This window comes from Petaurus breviceps, unplaced genomic scaffold (genome assembly GCF_028583685.1).
Source record: "Petaurus breviceps papuanus isolate PSGF00001 unplaced genomic scaffold, PetGlider_PUasm1.0 90825, whole genome shotgun sequence".
NCBI classification, from domain to species: domain Eukaryota; kingdom Metazoa; phylum Chordata; class Mammalia; order Diprotodontia; family Petauridae; genus Petaurus; species Petaurus breviceps.
In genome coordinates this window covers 17,902,048-17,921,773 of record NW_027187353.1, presented here as the reverse complement: position 1 = coordinate 17,921,773, position 19,726 = coordinate 17,902,048, and the positions used below count along the sequence as shown (strand labels likewise).

General features: G+C 42.3%; 1 protein-coding gene across 2 annotated transcripts in view; it reads left to right on the top strand.

Annotated features, from left to right (window-relative positions):
* Positions 1–19,726, top strand: part of ETFA (electron transfer flavoprotein subunit alpha) — a 73,630-nt gene that overhangs the window by 37,851 nt on the left and 16,053 nt on the right. The gene's annotated exons all lie outside the window — the stretch shown is intronic.

Genomic DNA, 19,726 nt, shown 5'->3' with positions numbered 1-19,726 from the left:
CACACACACACACACACACACACACACACACACACACACACACACACACACACACCCATACCCACCCTCCCCGCCCTCCCCACACCCTTGCTTCACTCATCATGAGGTAGAGGTGTAGAGACTGGCCACCAGATAACAATGTGGCTTTGGCCCCCATAGCTCCTGCAGACTGCCCTGCTGAGCTGGGGGTAGTAGGACGGTGAATAAGTGATTGTCCACTTGTTTAGGGCTTCCTCTGTGCCAGGTCCTCTGTTGAGTACTGAGGAGACAAGATGTGAGTAGAGTTAGGAGAAGGTCAGTACTTGTGCTGGGACATTTAGAAATAAGTGTGACTGCTGAGGACCCCCCCCCTTGTGGGCAGGCCCGCCTGTCAGCAGTCAGCCTAGAGGCCCGTGTTGTGGTGGGAGGGGGAGGAGGGTGACAAGGATGAAGGCTGGAATCGGGGAGAGGTCTGTCAGGGAAGGCACATGGTGCTGAGGCGTGCACTTTGCACCTGTTCTGAATTGTGTGTGCCCGTCCAGACCTGGGGATTCAGGCAAGGAGGTCACCTTTACAGATATTCATTGCCCATTCTGTGCCAAACACTGCTGGCCCCAGGGGTCCAAAGGCCTAGACCGCATCGTCCCTCCCTTTATGGAGCTTATATTCTGCTGGAGATGTGTGTGAGGAGAGATAGCACTAGCTTCTGGGAGGGTCTGGGAAAGCTTTGCAGGGGGGAGCCCCTGGTGTCTGTGTCAAAGATGAGGAGGGTGTGGCATGGGTGGTGCAGATGAGCACAGCTGGAATGTGGAGTGGACCAGGTGACACGAATAGACTTCTGCCTAGAACGGGCTGGTGGGAGAAGAGATAATTCAGCAATTACTAAACAATTTTGGTATTAGTCAATACACATTTATTAAGTATCCACTGTGTGCCAGGCACTGTGCTAAGCTCTGGGGACACAGAAAGAGGCAAAACATAGTCACCTGCTCTTGGGAGCTCACAGTCTAATTGTGAGGAGGAGAGGGAGGCAACAAGCAAACACATACAGACGGTGTATAGGACAAATAGGAAATAATTAATAGATGGAAAGCACTAAAATAAAAAGGGATTAGGAAAAGCTTCCTGTAGAAGGTGGAATTTTAGTTGGGATTTATAGAAAGCCGGAGAGGTCAGGAGTCAAGAGAGGAGGCCTTGGGGAACAGCCAGAGAATGGCCAGAGCCAAGAGATGGAGAGTCTTGTTTGTGGAATGACAGTATCATAGGATGGAAGAGTGTGTGGTGGGAAGTAAGGGGTGAGAGGCCTGGAAAGGTAGGAAGAGGCAGGTTGTGGAGTGCTTCTCACACCAACGAAAGGATTTTTTGTTTGATCCTGGAGGCGATCTAGAGCCACTAGGGGGGTGATGTGGAAATCAAATGGAAAGTGCCGCAAACCAAATTGTGTTGGAAAATGGCAAATTATGAAAATAGCCTGAGGTAACCTTGTTTCCTCTGTAGAAACTGAATTCAAAGGACCATTAAGAGGACTGAGATTAAAAGGCATGTACATGAAAGTCCTGTGTTAGAAGTCGAAAGTGGTTCCTTTTGAGTTGTATTTGAGTTATTTACTCTGTATGGAGAAAAGTGGGAGGAATTGTGGGTGACAGTTTCCCCTTGTGTCTTGTAGAAGCAAATGTCTTAAATTAAACTTTATTTCCATACTTCTACAAATGCAGATGTGGTTTTTCCCCATACTTCTTCACTTTGAAAGATGTGCGATCTTGTCTGTAGGCACACTTATCCCTTAGGTATTTCACAGCCCTATTGTGTTTCTTGAGTTTTCATGACCTGGTGGTCACTGTTCTGTTGATGAACCTCTCTGAACTTAGCGAGGCTCCAGGATAATAGGCTTGGAGCTGGAGGGGACTGTGGAGACCTTGTCATTTTGGTAGAAGAGTTGCTGCAGGACCAAAAAAGTGGGTCATACAGGGAGGTCTGTGCTTGGGTTAGTGATGCCCATCATAAAGTCATGCTCCTTTTGGCCTCATCTTCGTGCCCCAGGGAGGTTTTAGGAGAGGTTCTTCGTCCCAAGTTTTCAAATTTATGAAATATTTTAAATGCTCATAGATTTGAATGTTTTAGTAAAAGACTAGCTTTTCAGTACAATGAACTGAAACTTGCTTAGAGTAACGGTTTACATTTAGATTAATCAATTTCAGTACATAAAAGATTACAGTAGTTTTTCAGTCTGTCCTGGTAAGGGGTTCTTAATGTAGTATCTGTCAACTTGTTTTTTAAAAAATATTTTAGTAATTATATTTGAATATCATTGGTTTCTTTTATAATCCTATGTATTTAATGCTTCTTAAAAACTTTTCTGAAGAGTCCATAGGTTTTCCTAGGCTGCCCGAGGGGTCTGTGACAGAGAGTTAGGGATCACTGCCCTACATCCTCATTAGGATTCTCTTCACTCTTGTTCACTTTGATTCTTATGGTTATAGTGAATATGTGTTCCATTCTTTTGATTCTGCTTTTTTCACTTGAGTGATTTCATGTAGATATTCCGATTTTTTGGTATGCTTTACACCTGCCGAATTTCATTGTACTGTCACATTGCACTTTATTTTGTTGGACAAAATTTATTATTGTACATTTAGGTTGCTTCTGGTGTTTTGCAGTTATACAATATACATACACATATAATCATGTAATCTTCCTATGAAAATCTTTGTACAGATAATTTTTTTATTTTTCCAAATGCTTTCTTTGTATATTTCTAACAATGGAATTATTGCCCAAGGGCATTATGGATTTTTTTCCTGTATATTGCAGATTACTCTTCAAAAAGACTATATATGTTTGCAGTTCTCATACCAGTGGATGGGTGTGTTTACTTCTTTACAAACCCACCAACTTTGAGTTTTGTCCTTTTAATTTTTTCCCAGTTTGATGAGTCTGAGGTGATATCTCAAAATTGTTTTAATTTGAATCTCCAATTTTAAATGAGGTGGAATTGCTCAAATAGTTAAAATGCTAAAACCTTAGAAAACTTACATTTTAATACTAATTCTGGGCCCTAAAATCTAGAAGAGTCAGAGTTCATCTAGTGTAATCTCCCACAACTTCTCCATCAGATGGTTATTCAACATCTGCTTGAAGGTATCCAGTGACAGGGAGCCCACTACTTTGTGAGAGAGTCCAGTATGTTTAAAGAGAGCTCTGTTTTTGAGAAGTTCTACCTTACATTAAGCTAAAATCAGTATTCCTCTAGCTTTTATACATTATTCTATGTCTGGTCCCCCGCCCAAGGGACAGCTGTTCAGATATTTGTTATCTCTTTACACACTTGCTACTCCCAACATCTTTTCTTCTCTTGAAAACTAATCCCTCTTACATTTTCCAGCTCTTCAGATATTTGTAGAGTTATCCATAGTTTATCCTCCTCACCCACATATACATCTTTTTTCGTTAGTTTTCTCTAGGAAACTGAGGCCCAGAGAATGCAGTTGACCTACTTAGAATCACACGACCAATTAGAACTTGAATTTGAACCCAAGGTACCCACCCAACTCCAGGGCTCCTTTTACTCTCCCAGAGATAACTTCAGATGCCCTCTTTAAAACATAATGTCCAGAGCAGAAGATAATGGTTCCAATGGTGCCCTCCTGATAAAGAGTTCCAGTGGAGCTGTTGACCTTCATTGATCTGAACACTTGGCTTTTGTTTCTTCATCTACACAATGAGGGGGTTGGACTGTTCCTTTCTAGCTCTGAATTTATGATCTGAGGATCATAAATAAAGTGCTGTGGTTAATGCCACCTTATATTAAGATTTCCAGTTCACTTTATTAACCCATATGCTGTCTACACTGGTTAGTTGACCATTGAAGCCATGAGTCTTGCTTCAAAACTGCTTTGCAGTCATTAGTGGTCACATTCTTCTTTATTGACCTACTGTACTATCTGAACTTTTTTTTCTTTCTCCATTTTTAGCTTAAAGCCGCTTGATTAGATCATTAGAATTTATGTCAAACATTCTTTCCATTTTCATTGTTACACTCTGCTCCTTCCAGCCAGGAGTCCATTCTTATAACATTGCTGTTTTTTATTTTTTTGATATACGTTGTTCTTACATTAGAAAAACTTCCAGATTACTTTTACCCCTTGAGTTAGCTCTTAAAGTAAAACAGTTAAGCAAAACTAGTGATATAGCAACCACATCTGAAACTATTCACAACATTCTTCTTTATTAAAAAAAACTGAATAGAAAAAAGAGAGAAAAACAAACTCCTTGTAAAATATGTATAGTCAAACAAAATAAATTCCTTCTTTGGCTAAATATAAAAATATGTGTCTCATTATACACCCTAAATCTGTCACCTCTAAATCAGGAAATGTATATAGCATGTTTCAGCATCTGGAATCATGGATGGTCATTTCACTGATTATAGTGAACTTTCACAGTTGTTTGACTTTATAGTGTTTTTATTAATGTGTACATTTTTCTTCTGGTTCTGTTCCATTTCACTTTTCATCAGTTTATTTTTTTAGTTACAATTTTATTTTATTTTCAGTTCAAAATTTTCTCCCTTTTCCTCTCCCACCCATTGAGAAGGCACGAAAAATAGAACAAAACAAATTTCTGTATTAGCCATGTCCAAAAAAATAAAAAGGGGAAGAGAAGAAAATATGCTTCAGTCTACCCTGAGCCCATTTGTTCTCTCTCTGGAAATGGTTATCAAGCTTTATCATGAGTCCTTTGGAGTTGTGGTGGGTCATTGTATTGATCAGAGTTCTTAAGTCTCTCAGAGTTGATTATCTTTACAATTATGTTATTGTATGAATTATTCTCCTGGTTCTGCTCACTTCACTCTGCATCAGTTTCATACAAATCTTTCTAGGTTTTTCTGAAACCATCCCCTTCATCATTTCTTATAGTGCAATAGTATTGATATGCCATAGCTTGTTCAGCCATTTCCCAATTAATGTACAACCCCTTAGTTTCCATTTCTTTATCAGCACAAAAAGAACTACCATAAATATTTTTGTGCCTATGGGTCTTTTCATTTTTCTTTGTTTCTTTGGTGTGTAGCCAGTAATGGTATCACCTGACCAAAGGGTATGCATAGATCATTAGCTTTTTGGACTTCGTTCTAAATTGCTTTCCAGAATGGTTAGACTAGTGTGCAGTTCCACCAGCAGTGCATTAGTGCTCCTGATTTCTCACATTCCCTCTGGCATTTGTCCTTTTTTTGTCATCCTTACCAATCTGATGGGTATGAGATGGGACCTCAGCACTGTTTTAATTTGCATTTTTTTATTATTAGTGATTTACAGAATGTTTTCATATGGCTATTGATAGCTTGGATTTCTTCTTCTGAAAATTGCCTATTCATATCCTTTGACCATTTATACATTCGAGAGTGACTTTTTGTAAATTTGATTCAGTTCCCTATATACCTTAGAAAAAAAACTTTTTATCAGAGAAAGTTGTTGCAAAGATTTCACACAGAGTTTCTTGTTTTTCTTTTAACTTTAGTTTCATTGGTTTCATTTGTGCAAAAAAATTTTAATTCTATGTAATTAGAATTATCTCTATTACCTCCTGTGAATCTCTCTTGGCCATGTTGTATTGTAAGCTGTGATGCAGACTATCTTAAAGGCTTTCTACCTTGCTAGCTGATCACTTCTTGTCTCCCCTTTTCTCTTTCTAAGTTGTGACCTGCAATTAGAAAAGGTGTAAAGGGAGACGACCCTTCCTCCACACTGAATTAGGAATTGTGGAAATCTGGGTTCAGGATCTTCTCTGTGACCTTCGGGAAGTTCCTGTGCCTCCCTTAGCCACAGTTTCCCCATTTCTAAAATGAAGTCTAACATTCTGTGATTGCAGGTGTAAACAGGACAATATTATTGAATTACTAGAGGTAAATTTCAGCATGGTAGTGTAATTGGTTTTAAAAGTGGGTGAGATGGGTCTTAGTTTCATAGTGTTAATGCTAATTAGGTACATTAGAAAGGTACTGAGTCAAGTACTTTGTGAGGTTCTAGGGTATTGGAAGGTTGTCAGTGTGCTTCTTGTTCAAGAAGCAGTCTAGGTTCAGAGAGGGGCCTCAGCAAAAGGTTGGATATCAGGGGATGACTTTTGATGGCTGTAGCAGCAAGCACCCCAAGCGTCCTCAGGGTTTGCAGCTACCACAGGTTCTTGGATCTGCTTTGTTAAAGGAAAGCAACTCAAAATGGGTTAACAAGCTTACTTTTTAATCAGTCAGACATATATCATTTACTTTGTTCAGGAGAAAAGGTCAGCACCCTGAACCTCAAAGTATACAGGCATAATTATCAAGACAGAAACAACAAATAGACAGATTTCCAAACTGTCCAACCATTACATCCATACCCAGTCAACATCTGGGTTTCCACATTCTGGGTTTTTCAAAGCCGGGGGACTCTCAACAACGGCTTCCCAGAATTCAGATCAAATCACAGAACACTTCTCAAAGTGAGTCCCAAAACAAAGCTACACATCAGGGCTTATATAGCCTTCTCCTGGCTCAGAGAATGTAACAACATTTTGGACCCACTGGCCAATCAAAAAGTATCTACTGAAAAACAAGCCTCCCCCACCCCAGGCTTCAGGTACACATTAGCCTAGGGGCAGGGAAGATCTTTAAAATTTACATTCTTATTACAATGGCAACATCTCGTTAAACCATATCCTGATCATGGAATAGAGACACTGTGAGCATCATAGGGATATAGGGAGGAGAAGATGGATTAAAGGAGTCTTGGTGTAGCAAGTGGTGCTTGAGTCAGACTTTAGGAAATAACGTGAGCAAATCATGGAGAAGGGAGAGCACAGGCCATGCATGCCTAGAGAGCAATATAAGAGATGCCAAATTGTAGAAGGCCTTGAATGCCTGGGTCAAGACATCTTAACTTTACTGGATAGGCAGTGGGGGGGGCATTAAAGAGTTTTGCTCTCCCCTCCCCTCCCCTCTCCTCTCCTCTCCTCTCCTCTCCTCTCCTCTCCTCTCCTCTCTCTTCTCTTCTTCTCTCCCTCTCTCTTTCCCTATATCTCCCTCTCTCTTCTCTTCTCTCATCTCGCCTCCCTCTTTTTTTTTGTCTCTCAGAGCAGCTTGAAGTCCTCTTAGCGCATTTACATGAATCATGGGTGGCAAAGTGGGCTTGTTCTACAACAGCCCAAATCAGATTTCTGTGGTGTTGCGAGGGTTACAGAGTGCTTTTTTCACAATAAATCTATGAAATACACAGGGTACATATTAGCCCCATTTTCCAGATGAGGAAGTAGGAGAGGTGGCTTGCCTAGGATCCTCCAGATTTTAAGTGGTGAAGCTGGGTCTCATAGACAAGTACTTTTCCCATTCCATCATGCTGCCTCTAGGATGATGGAAATGGGAGAAGAAAGGAAGAGGTAGATGGAAGCAGCGTTCTTCTGTAGCCAGAGCCGACAGGAAATGGCGGTGAGGGAGACAGACCCTTTTAGGCCACAAGGAGAAGGAATGCAGCAAAGGGAACATATTTGAGTTTCAGACGCCAGAATTTTGAACATGGGATCTTAGTGACAGCAGTAGTGGTCAGAAGGAGGGGCAGGTTTAGGGGACAGATAAAAAGATAAGGTGAGTTTGGGACGTCTGGATCATTGTTGGTTTGGTGTTCATAGGTTCTCCATTTCATTTGGTGTTTGTCTCTTCACTTCATAAAAATCTTAACTAAAACTGATCATAACTTAGTTGTCTGACACCTTAGTGGGGGTGGGTGCTTCACAGCATCTTCTAACCTGTAATTTATTCTTTTGTTCCTCTATATCCAAATATTTCTAATCATGTGACTAATCCAATTTGAACTTATTTTTAAGTAAAAATGGATGAAATGCTACTAAAGGTATCAAACAAAATTACTAAAATACCTTTACTCCATTTAAAACTTTTATAATTGTCAAAGAGGGAGCTATTCTGGTGTATTCCCTCTAGTTCTGTTTTTTATTAATTCTCATTTTCAGTTGTCCTCTTATTTTTTTTTACACCTTCCCTACTACTTAGTAATCATTGTTAAACTCTTTTAAATTCATAGGCTGTTTTCTTATATTCTTTTAGCCCTTTCCACTTCTCAGTACATAGATCTTGTTAACTTTAGACTCATCAAAACTAGTTGCTAATCGCTGCTATTATTGACCTGATTCTTCAGACTGTCCTTATCTACATCTACTTCTTTTTCTTTTTCTCCCTCAGTGCTGGTAATTCTGCCTCCCTGTTCCAATTTCTGAAACATTTATGCCTATATCAAGACTATTGGGCTTTCTTCCCTGAGTTTGGGTGCTGATTGTACCCTCTTTTGCTAATGAGTTGCAGTGGCCCCAGACACTTACCACTTGCCATCTCCCTCTCCCCCTCCCCTGCACTGAGGAACCTCTCTGATCTTAGCCCGGCCCTTGCGTGGCAGGCAGTACCTCTGGCATCACTGTGGAGACTCCTGAGTTGTGTTCATTCCATGATGAAGTGCTAGAGGAAGACCTCATTGGAGGTCCTGTAATCAACCCCTGGTGAAAGGGATTCTCACACCTACTGCCCATTCGTGTGGGGGATTGTGTTACCTTGCCTGACATTGTGGGGTGTTCTAGTAACAGAGTAGCAGGTGCATCTGTAACTGTGAGCAGAGGCAGCCACATAGCAGTTGGTAGACCAGATGGAGGAGCAGCTCTGGGGAAGCCAACCAAACGAGGGAAATTTGTTTTCTGAGTATCTTTTTTGAAAACGCACTCGGGTTGAAAAGTGTCCACAGGAGCAAACTTTGTAAAGCTGTTTGTATACAGCTGGGACTGAATTTACAGACCACCTTTCTCTGACTTGCTAAAAAGCTGAAGATTGACAACCCCTTTCATACTGCATTATCCAGTTTGGCTTTTAACTCCAGGAGAACTGTGTTCACAAATTGATGCTCTGTTCCTCTGGGGTTGGTGCAGAAGCATTAAATTGTACTAAAATATTCATATGTGAGTGCATTTAGCTGAAAGCAATTGATGTTCCCATTCCCAAGGGAGCAAAGAGAAATGCTGTATGGACCTGCACTCTGGCAAACACCCTAAGCATGCTTCTTGAGGGTAATTACATGGCCTGGATGATCAAAGCTCACACAAGGAAACTTTCAGCCCGAAAGGATCAGAAGGACGTAAAAAATCTGGAGTGTATATTCTGCTGCCTAGGCATATGTGTACTGTTCAGCTGTTGACTGAGTAAATTAGAATTTTAAAGCAGTTTTCCCAGAGTGGTCCTATTGCCAGCCAGTTTTTCTTGTGATAATTTTCACTAAAAGTTGGTTTCAGAGGACCTGTTCAATATGAACGTGGTTCTTCCACTGACATTTTACTACATAAAGTTAGAATTTTTAGCCACCGAGAAAGAAGTCTTATTGAACTCTTTCTCCATAAATATTCTAGCTGTTTAAAAGCATGCCACTAATATGATGATAAATTGTCATGTCATGTAGATTATCAATGCAATTTAAAAGTTGGCATGGAAAATCATTAGTAGACAACATATTGGGATAATAATAATTGAGATAATAGATAACCCTTTGTTACTTGTGAAGGACACAGAATGCCTCAAACTCCACCTCCCCCCCATTCATGTCTAACCCTTTTGCTAGGGGCTTCTTTTTTGCAGTTATAATTTATTATCTCATGCATGGCTTTAGGTGTATTAAATAGGCATCTGTCATAGGCATATTATTATTAAGTAACATGAGACTTTTAGAAGGTCCAGTGTCTAGTCAATGAATAATTGGTAGCTTAGTATGTGTAATTGGAAACATTCAGCCCAGGACAGAGAACAATACCAAAGGGGTAAAGTACATCTCAGGAACCTTATTTCATTGCCTCTTAGCACTGGTCTGAAACAGAAAATTGAAGAATGGTTTTGGGGAGAGTCTGCCCCTTTGTCTGGTGACCAGACTGCTTTGAAGACTGTCAGAATTTGGCCTTGAGTAGAAAAAAAGTTGAGTTAGTTTGAGAGTGAAGGGGAGAGTTTCTTACAAGTGTTAGATTCTCTGATAGCATCAGTCTGACCCTAAACTTAAGCAGTTTCCAAGGGTTTTTAAGGAGATTCTGAAGAGCTTGGACTGAACCTCAGGGCTCAGGTGGCTTTTTGGCTCCCAAGGCCTCATTTGGGCTGAGGTTTATTTATCTATTAATTTTAGATTAAATATGTAGAGGCTGTTGGAGTGAAAAGTGTGCATTCTGCAGAGTTTGTGGGGAGGCAAATGGCAAGGGGTAGTAGGGGAGGGCACACTCATCTGGGAGGCAGGTAACCTGGCTTCTGGGCTTAGCTTTACTGCTCTTTGGCTGGGCGACTTCCCTCTGGTCATGAGTAGCATCCTCTGTAAAATAAGAGTTTGGATAGATTTTGGAAGCCCCTTGTAGCTTTCCTAGGCACTCTGTTAAATTCCAGAGTGCTGTAGAAATGGGAGCTTTTTCTGTCAGTAACTGTTCATCTCGACCTCTTGCTTTGAAACTTTATCTGACCTTCTTAAAATGTAGGTAAGTCCTTGGAAGAGTCTGAACTGTACTCGTTTTCCTGCGCAGCAGTTAGTCTCTAAATCAGTTTTATAAATATTCATTTTAATAGGACACTTGTATTTCCATAGATTCCTTTTTCCCCTTGTAGTTTCACTTCAAAGATGTTTAAAAGACATTTTTTCCAAGTGGAAAAAATCTATGAACCAACCTGAAATAAGTAGTTAAATGAGTAAATACAGAAAAGAGTTTATAGACTGGCTGAAGTTGTGTGTTATTTGGAAAATGCTTTCTTTATGAACACAGAGATTGCTGAGTGTGAACAGCCCTACGAGACTGGGGCTTCCAGTCATAACATGCTCAAGTGTTAGCTAACTCTGCCTCCTCTTCCTTTGGTATTATGGATGATGGCTCCCATCTTTATAGTTCTTGTATGTTTACAGAGTCCCTTTGTCATGGCCCTTTGAGATGGGGGATGTTCTTGCTTTGTAGTGGAGACTTCTGGGGCTCAGAAAGATGATGGGGATTATCTGAAGCTGATGTCAGAACTAGGACTGGGAACCCAGTTTTGCTGACCCCCAGGCTGAGGAGTAGAGTGGTCTTCCACCACCTCCACATATTCGCACTCCCCTAGCAGTCAGGAAACGATTTCTATGTCCAGTCCTGCTCTGTAAAATAATGGAGGGGACAAGTAGTAGCTTTAAGCTTAATCCTTGTGCTTGAGCAACTGAGCTGTCTGGTGCAGAGGATGACAAGAAGTTTGCCTACAGTAGGTAACAGTTTATCCCTAAGTTAGTTGTAAGAAAACTAGTTGCTTTCATTTTGTTGCTGCTGTGCAAAAATTGGCAAGGATAAAGTGAATGTTGCAAAAATTCTTTGAAATCTTTGAATAGATGACACCAAGGAGAACTGAGAAGACTGGACAGGCTGAAAAATGAAGTCTAGGTAGCTTCCTCTCAAAGACCCACCTGGTCAGGTCTTTAAGTTTTTTTTTTTTTTAAAGCAGTTGGGATTAAGTAACTTGCTCAAGGTTACGTGGCCAGTTATTTTGTGTGGGTGTTAAGTATCTGAGGCTGGAACCGATCTTGGGTCTCCCGACTCCGGGGCTAGAACTCTTAGTAACTACACCGCCTGGCCACCCCGGGGTCTTTAAATTTTAAAACAATAAAAATCCTTTTCTGATCACTGTAAGGATTTCATGGTTTAAGTTGGTCGTTCAGCTGGTAGGAAAGCAGTTTCTCTCTCCCCTGCTTCCTTCCAACAAGAGCGAAGTGAAACAAAAGCCACCCTCCTCCCTTGTCTTGTGGGATCTTCAGGTTTAAAACTGTAAGAGACTATAGAAGTCTAATTCAGCTTGTTGATTCTACAGAGTCAACAAACAGTTATTATGAACTAGACCTGTGGAGAAAATGAGAGGTCACACAGGCTTGTATGCCATCACCTGTGGGCAGATATATCCATTTGTTCCATGTAGTAGTTTTCATGCCTGCCTGTAAATCCCACTGAGCAAGAGAACCGAGTAATAAGCAAGGCTGTGGTTTAACCTGTCTTTACATTAAAAAGGAACATAATTCTCTTAATCTTTGATTAAAAGAAATGAGACATTATACTCTTCCACTCTAAGCCCTTGATGGAAATGGCATTTGTCTTGTAATTTTGGTGGAGGAAGAATATAACCAGTGATAGTAGAAAGAATAGAGTTTTGATTTAAGGACATGGGCAGGTGAAAGACAATTTGAACTTGGACCCTTGATGAATCTTGGGTGGGGAGAACTAGTCAGGAATGGACTGGCTGGAAGTATGGGCTAATGCAGAATTGGGATCAGAAGAAGGAGGCGTGACTGGAGGTTTGAAAGGGAACAGACACTGGGTAAGGCCTACTCACCCACTGCCCAAGCCCAGGAGGAGCTTCAGTGTACCTGTGTGGTTGTTGTGACATGTCTTTGTTCTTTGCAAACCTTAAAACTGTGTAAATGTGTGAATTTGAAATAGCAGTTGTGGTGGCAGCAGGAGAAGCCCAGTGGCAGCAGTGGCCCAGAGGCCACCTGGCAGATGTGTGGAGTCAGGAAGACAGGGCTTCAGAGCCCACTTCAGACATCACCCTGGGCAAACCACATCGTATCTGTGTGCTCGGGTTCTTGTCCAGGGCTTCCTGTGATCACTGGACCAGGGATCGTTGCACGGACTACTTGTTGGGCTGACTCAATAACTTTTGAGTACTTGGATGTTTTTATATGTTTGTAGATTTAAATAGTACTTTTTTTGATTGGCAAAACTCATTCAGGATTGGAAGAGAGGGAGAAGTGATTTAGTCTTTTGACAGCCTTCTAAGTGTCATAGAGCACAGATCACTGGGCCTAGAGGCAGGAAGACTCATCTTCCAGAGTTCAAATCTGTCCTCAGACACTAGCTGGGTGACCCTTGACAAGTTTTACTTAGGCCTGTTTAACTCAGTTCTTCATCTGTAAAATGAGTTGGAAAAGGAAATGGCAAACCCCTCCAGGATCTCTGCCAAGAAAATCCCACATGAGGTCTTGAAGTTGGACATAATTGAAAAATGACTGAAGGGTGGTGGCATTTTGTCACATAGGAAGGGCCAAGTTATAGTTACCCTTGGTGTTCAAGACTGGTAAGGTTATTTGATCTTGGGTGGGAAGGACTGTGAGTTGGGGTCCTCAGGCACAAATTGAATGGGATAAATTGTTCATTCCTAGACTTCCTGAGGGAGACAGGAAGGGTTCTCTACAGAGGCGTGTCTTTAGCATCCTGAAATTAGCCAAGACTAGTCTTTGTACACCAAGGTCCCCTGGGGTGTTGGTGATGGAGGTGACTCAGTCCAAGCAGCAGTTAATGTCATGTGCCCATTTGGATAGAGAAAGCTCTTGACTTTGGCTGCTTGAGGAGGGCTCCTTTCATGATCAGTCTTCCTCCTTGTGCTCTTGTTGGGAGTTATATGATGCCTTACTTGAAAGTCAGGCCTGTGACCAAGTAGTTCCAGCCAGTTTTTGTTTGTTTGTTTAGTAGAATGCATCTATCTTTTACAGAACAACAGGTGACCCTTTCAGAGCCATTCCTGGGGATGGGGTCTCAAGTGCAAACACCCAGTCCCTGATGGTGGACTCTCACAGAGGTGAGGCTTGGGGAGCCTGCATTCGTGGCATTCTTCCCTGATGTGCCAGGAGTAAACACAGCAGTAAATCTTCAGGGTGTGGCCTTGTGCCGTCTTCATGATGGGGAGCCCAGAGTTAATGTACATGTTGATGCAATGAAGCATTTCCAGTAGACCTGGGGAAGAAAAATGATTCCTGGAAAATGGAGTTTTCCATGTGATCTTAACAGTATCTTGCTTTAAGGATTATTAACAAAGTTAAACGTGATGGCATAAAGTCCCAGCATCCCTGAGTTGGGAAAGGTCCCCTGTGGTCATTTACTCCATCTCTTGCCCAGAGTGAAATCCCCACTACAAAATCCCTCCTCCTTGAGCAGCCTCCATGGGAGGCTTCCAGTCCTAAGAAGCCGCCTCTTGAGGCAGCTCAGCTCTCGCTGCCACAATGTTTTTCTTGATATCAAACTTCAAAGCGTCTCTTTTTATCTTCACCTATTGCTCTTCTCTTCTAGGGGCTAAGCAGGTCAAGTCTAGACCCTGCCCTATGAGATCAGCCCTTGTGTCCTTGCTGTTAGCTAGCCATCATATCTCCCCAGTGTCTTCTTTTCTGCAGACTAAACTTCTTGCTTCTTTCCCTCAGTCGTCCTAGGGCATTTTTTTTTGAGGGGGGAAGGTAGGGCAATTAGGGTTAAGTGACTTGCCCAAGGTCACCAGGCTAGTTTTTGTGTTAAGTGGCTGAGGCCGGATTTTAACTCATGCTCTCCTGACTCCAGGGCCAGTGCTCTGTTCACTGTGCCACCTAGCCACCCCGGGCATTTTTGTTGAGTCCCCTTTTCATAGTGGTTGACATCTTCCAAATATGTTTCAACTTGTAAAATGTGGCGCCAACCAGAGCTGAACACAGTAGGATTTTCTGGACACTGCTTCCATCAGTGCAGCCTCAACTATTAAGAACTTGAGTGTTAATTGCCATTGCCAGAGAAGGTCTGACCTTAGCCTCAGATTCTCTGTGCTTCTCTAGGGCGGTGTTCAGACTGGGCCTGCTAGATGATACTGGTTCCAGTGAGAGCTAGTGGGACCATGCACCAGCCCTGGGAGGCAAGCAGAGCAGATGTTATCACCACTGTTTTCATAGATGGAGACTCAGAGAGCTTGCCCAAGGTCATACAACTAGGAGGTTTAGAGCCATGATTCACACCTAATTCTCCTGATTCTAAACCCAGGACTCTTTCAACTACACTGTATTCCTTTTTAGCCTCTTTTAATTTGCCTGTCCCTTTTGACTTGGGCTTCCCACTCCCATTACTCAACTTCGTCCACATTCTCTCTTGTGATTTGGACTTTGGATTTTTTGTTCTGGGTTGGGTGTCCTTAACTTTGCATCCATGCTCCTGATCTAAGTGCTCCTTTGGTTCTGACGCTGGTGTATGCTCAGGTCTGTTTCTTAGATACATCTTCTTGGGCCTCATTCAACTCAGTTTCAGCTTAACTAACTTTGCCCTGTGTGCAAGCCACTGTCTTCTGGTTTTTGCCTTTTCTGCATTGTCTTAGAACAAGAGTCAGCAGCTTTTGAGGGGGTTCTAAAGCAGTGTGCAGACTGACTGGCCCTGTCATAAGCAGCCCCTTGTTGCTGTCTGTAAGACATGCTGTCAGCCCTGGGAGATGGAGGGAATTCTGTCCTTGGATCTGGGGTATGGCTGCATGGGAACTCACTGAAACCGTCCTTCACTTTCCAGATGGAAATTAGAGGAGAATTCGGCCATATTGGTTGAGCAACTTGCCCAAGATCCCTTTTTAAACAATTAAGATTACAGAATTTAAAGCTCAGCTTAGAGATTGTGTAGTCCGGAGGTTAGTCAGTTAAGAAAGATATTTTTTACTCATTTAAATAAGGTTTTATTATATTTTAAAATGCAAAAACCATTCTTATCTTATAGGCTATACAAATATAGGCAGCTTGCTGAATTTGGCCTTCCAGACTCCCAATCCAGCCCAGTCTATTTTTTTTTTTTTGGAGGGGGGAAGGTGAGGCAATTGGGGTTAAGTGACTTGCCCAGGGTCACACGGCTAGTTTTGTGTTAAGTGTCTGAGACCGAATTTGAACTCAGGTCCTCTTAAGTCCAGGGCCATTGCTCTATTCACTGAGCCACCTTGCTGCCCCTTTGCTTTTTTAAAATTTATTTTGTTTTTAAAAAAATTTTTTTTCCAGTCTATTTTTATAGAAAAAAATGGTTAAACCTAGAGAGTTGGTGGCAGAAGCCACTTTGATCTTGATCTGACCTTTTGACTGCAGTTCTGGTGCTTTTTCTATTGTCTCACTCTGACCAGGGTTATAACCATTGGCATACCACCTTCAGAGGGATGCCAGCCTTGCCTTTGTCTGGAGCCCCTCTTGCGGGTTCTTATGTCTTGGGACCTGATCCTACATGGACCATTCTTTCGATACTCCAGGGTTCTCTAGAGAAGACTGGTCTAGAAAAGGTCATTGTTTCCTAGATTAAGAGCCGGAAGGAACCTTAGACACTCTCTTATCTAAGCCCCTTATTTTACCAGTGAAGAAACTGAGGTAAGGGACTAACTGAAGATCAGAGTAGTAAGTGGTGGAGTTGGGATGTACACTCTGGTCCTGTGATTCCAAAGCTTTCTATCCCACCTTCACCTGAATCCTGCTTGAGGACAGGAGAATGCAGTTACACAGAGTTACTCTGAATTACTGGGGCTCCTTCCGCAAAAGAAGAAACCTGAAAGAGGCCACATTTGGCCAATAGGAAACTAGTGTGACCCGAGTAGGAAGATGAAATATTTTCACAATACTAAGGTATGGCAGGCTTGCAGTAATTAGAAAATATAGTTGGGTTAATCTGTTTCACAGAGGGACTCATTCATTTTTTTGTTGTGATAAATTACAGCATTTAACTCTTAACCTGGCATTTGTCCTGGGTATACATATCATGTTTCAGCAGTAACAATTACCGTTTGAGGTCGTACCATTTTATTCCTCTCTGTAAAATAGTAGGAGAACTCATTTTAAGTTCTGCTAAAATCCCACACTGGCTGTAATACTCTTCTGCCCATTATTTCTGAGCCTGTGGCCCAGGATCCTGAACTGTAATCATTTTTACTTGGTTTTTCTTGTTTCTGCCAAGCAGTGGGGACATGAAAGCATAGAAAGAACATTGGGCTTGAAGTCAGAAGGCCTTTGCTAGGCGACTAGGCAAGCTCCTTCCCCGCTCCCTATGACAAGTGAATGCTCTCGTTTTAATGACTTTCTCATCGTGTAGAATGAAAAGCAGGACGGTGCCACGAGCTGGCCTAGAGCTGCTACAGACCAAATAATGGTCCTACGTCCAGAAATGACTACTGTGAATTTGTACAGTAAACTTAGGCCTCTTTCAAATTCACGTGTCTTACTTTGGTGGTTACCTCTGTAATGGTGTCACAACCTGCATGGCATTAATTCTTTGTCCTAGAAGGAGGAATATACGTTTTTGAGACTTTTATGAAGAAATTCATCTGCACATTTCAGACTAGCAGCAAAGAGAATAGTCCTGTATGTTCCTCTTTTCATAAGTTTTATAAAGCAAGCATTTTAACACATGACATGTAAGAAGTAGTAGCAGTAAAACGCTGCTTTTCTGTAGCAAGGATTGTCGCCTCTATTTAGAGCTTTGTCAAAATGAAACTTAGGAGAGCCAGAGTACTTGTCAGTAGTCAGTCAGTGTGCCCTGCACTGTGCTAAGAGCTGGAGATAGAAGGGCCAAAGGCAGCCCCTCACCGTAAAGATCTCAGTGTAATAAGAGACCACCCAAGATCAATGGGAAGCTCTCCACAGAACGAAGGTGCTGGCCTTGAGAAGGGCTGGGGACAGCCCAGAAGGCAGAGCTTTGCCCAGCTGCTTGTGCGCTTCTGGGCAGTCTGAAATTCGTTGCCCCCAAGGTCTGCTCCTTGGACCAGCTGGTAGGAATGAGCTCTGCTTTTTAACTAATAGGACACTAATGGTACAGGACAGGACAGGGATTAGAAGGAAGAGGTGTCATTGACTTGTTTGCCTTTTTTTTAGTGTTTCATATGTCATTGGGAGAAGACAAAAGGGGCACAGTCTTTTGGGAGCTTTGTTTGAAAGGACAATTCTTCTGCCCTTCTGTGCCTCTCAGGAGGATCAGTAATGTGTTTTATTTCTTTCTGCTTGCTCTCCCAGAGATAACGAATCTGTTGGCCATCTCTCCTCTTAGGAGAGCCTTCAGCTGACTTGCTAAACTTACGTTGCTGATTTTCCTTTTCAGTTCTCTGTCCCACTGAGCTTAAAACAATCTATAATTGATCTTCTTTTGAGCCAACTATCAAAAAGCTCTGGACACACAGGGCTCATATCAATCTGTCTCTAGATCCGTTGTCAGGCCATGCTGTCACAATTAACCATGTGTGCTTACAATAAGGCTCTTTCTGTGGCGCCTGTGACCAGAGTATCTTGGATCTAAGACAAACACATTAGGCTAAAAACAACACATCCAGGGTGGGGGTGGCTAGAGACCTCAAGCTTCTGTCCTTAAATTCTTTGAGTGTCAGAGGACTTCCTAGGGTGGCAGTTTTCAGGTTTCCTTTGCCAAGGATTAAGAGGAAGCCCAGGAGGAGTCACTCTCTTATTCCTCCCCAAAGAAAGCTTCCAAAGCCCAGCTTTCCACTTGAGTCCCCTCCTACTCTCATTCTTCAGGTGAGTTTGGTTTGTGGAAGACTAGATGAGAGTCATTCCAAGTCCTGTTGACTTTTCTCTTTGCTAAGGATGCTTATGGGCAATAAAGCCAAAGAAATGGCACTAAAAGCACATCGTTAACTATAGGAACAAGACAAGTCAGGTTGGGACCTTCACTCTTAAGAGAAGCCGTCTTTGTCCTTGTCTCACTCCCTGTGCCCAAAGTTCTTTTCACCAATCAGTAGAAGTTTCTAAGAGAAAAGTCTGATCCCTGGGAATACATTTTTCTGGTCCTTTTAACAGCTGCCTGGTGAAGGGAGACTCTAAACTCTCCAGCTATTGGGAGAGCCCTTCCTACCCGGCTTTGGTCCTCATCCTTTTCCCCTGGGCACAGCTCATCTTCCCTCCCCCATACCCTTCTCTCCACTTCTTTATCCCCACTAAGACCCCCCCAGGATCCCCTCTTCCTCCTGATTGTTTCCTTTAATCCCACCTCCTTTTGAAGCCTTAATTGCTGTTCTCCATTCCAGCTTTGTCTCTCATTTTCTTCAAATGGTCTTACTTTAAGTCTGACTGATTTAGGATCTAAGCTCCTCAGGGCAGGGATTGTCTGGTTAGGTTTGAGAAGCTAAGTCTAAAGTGCTCCATAAATTAGCATTTGTAGAGTGTTGTGTTAATGCTAATTATTATTATTGAATAACAAGAATGCTTTTTGAGCCATAAGCAAATCATCCCGGAGTTGGTAGCTGATCGCCTCTATGTGTTTGGAAGGCCTGACCGCTGTCTTCCTTTCCCTTGAAAGCCCGTAGGGGCTCTGTGCAAAGCCCAGAAGCTGTTGCTTCAGCACTTGTGGGGGGGCTTCAGCATGTGTGTCCAATATCTGATTTTTAAACAGTAAACTAGAAATCGACTCTGAGTCTCTCAGATCTGTTTGAGCAGCACCCGATCTTGATTCATTTGTGTTGTCCAGAATGTCCATTTTCCCTTCTCTGGGTGTTTGCTGTCAGAGTGAATTAGCATTTTTGGCTAACAAAAGATGTATAGAGACTTTTAAGACATACTGATTTTGAGGGTAAAAGATATGTGACAATGATTCTCTTAGGCCATGCTTGATTTTTTAAAGACGAACTCAGACGGTAGTTGGTGAGACCACACATGTTTGTACATGTACACGTGGGAGACACACGCATCCCATCTTCGTACCTGTGCACGCCCCTCAGACCTGGTGTGTCTTCGACCCTCCTCTCTGCTTTTGTTTTCCTGACTCAGCTGAAATCCCACCTCGGGCCCACCCCAGATCCCCTCTCAGAAGACCTCACTTCCCTAGTTATCTGCATGTTGTCTCCCAGTGAGACTGAGGGCCAGGAGAGCAAGCACACAGCCTGGCTTGTCCTAGGTGCTGAATAAATGCTTGCTGACTTGAATATGGGGGGGGGGGTAGGTGG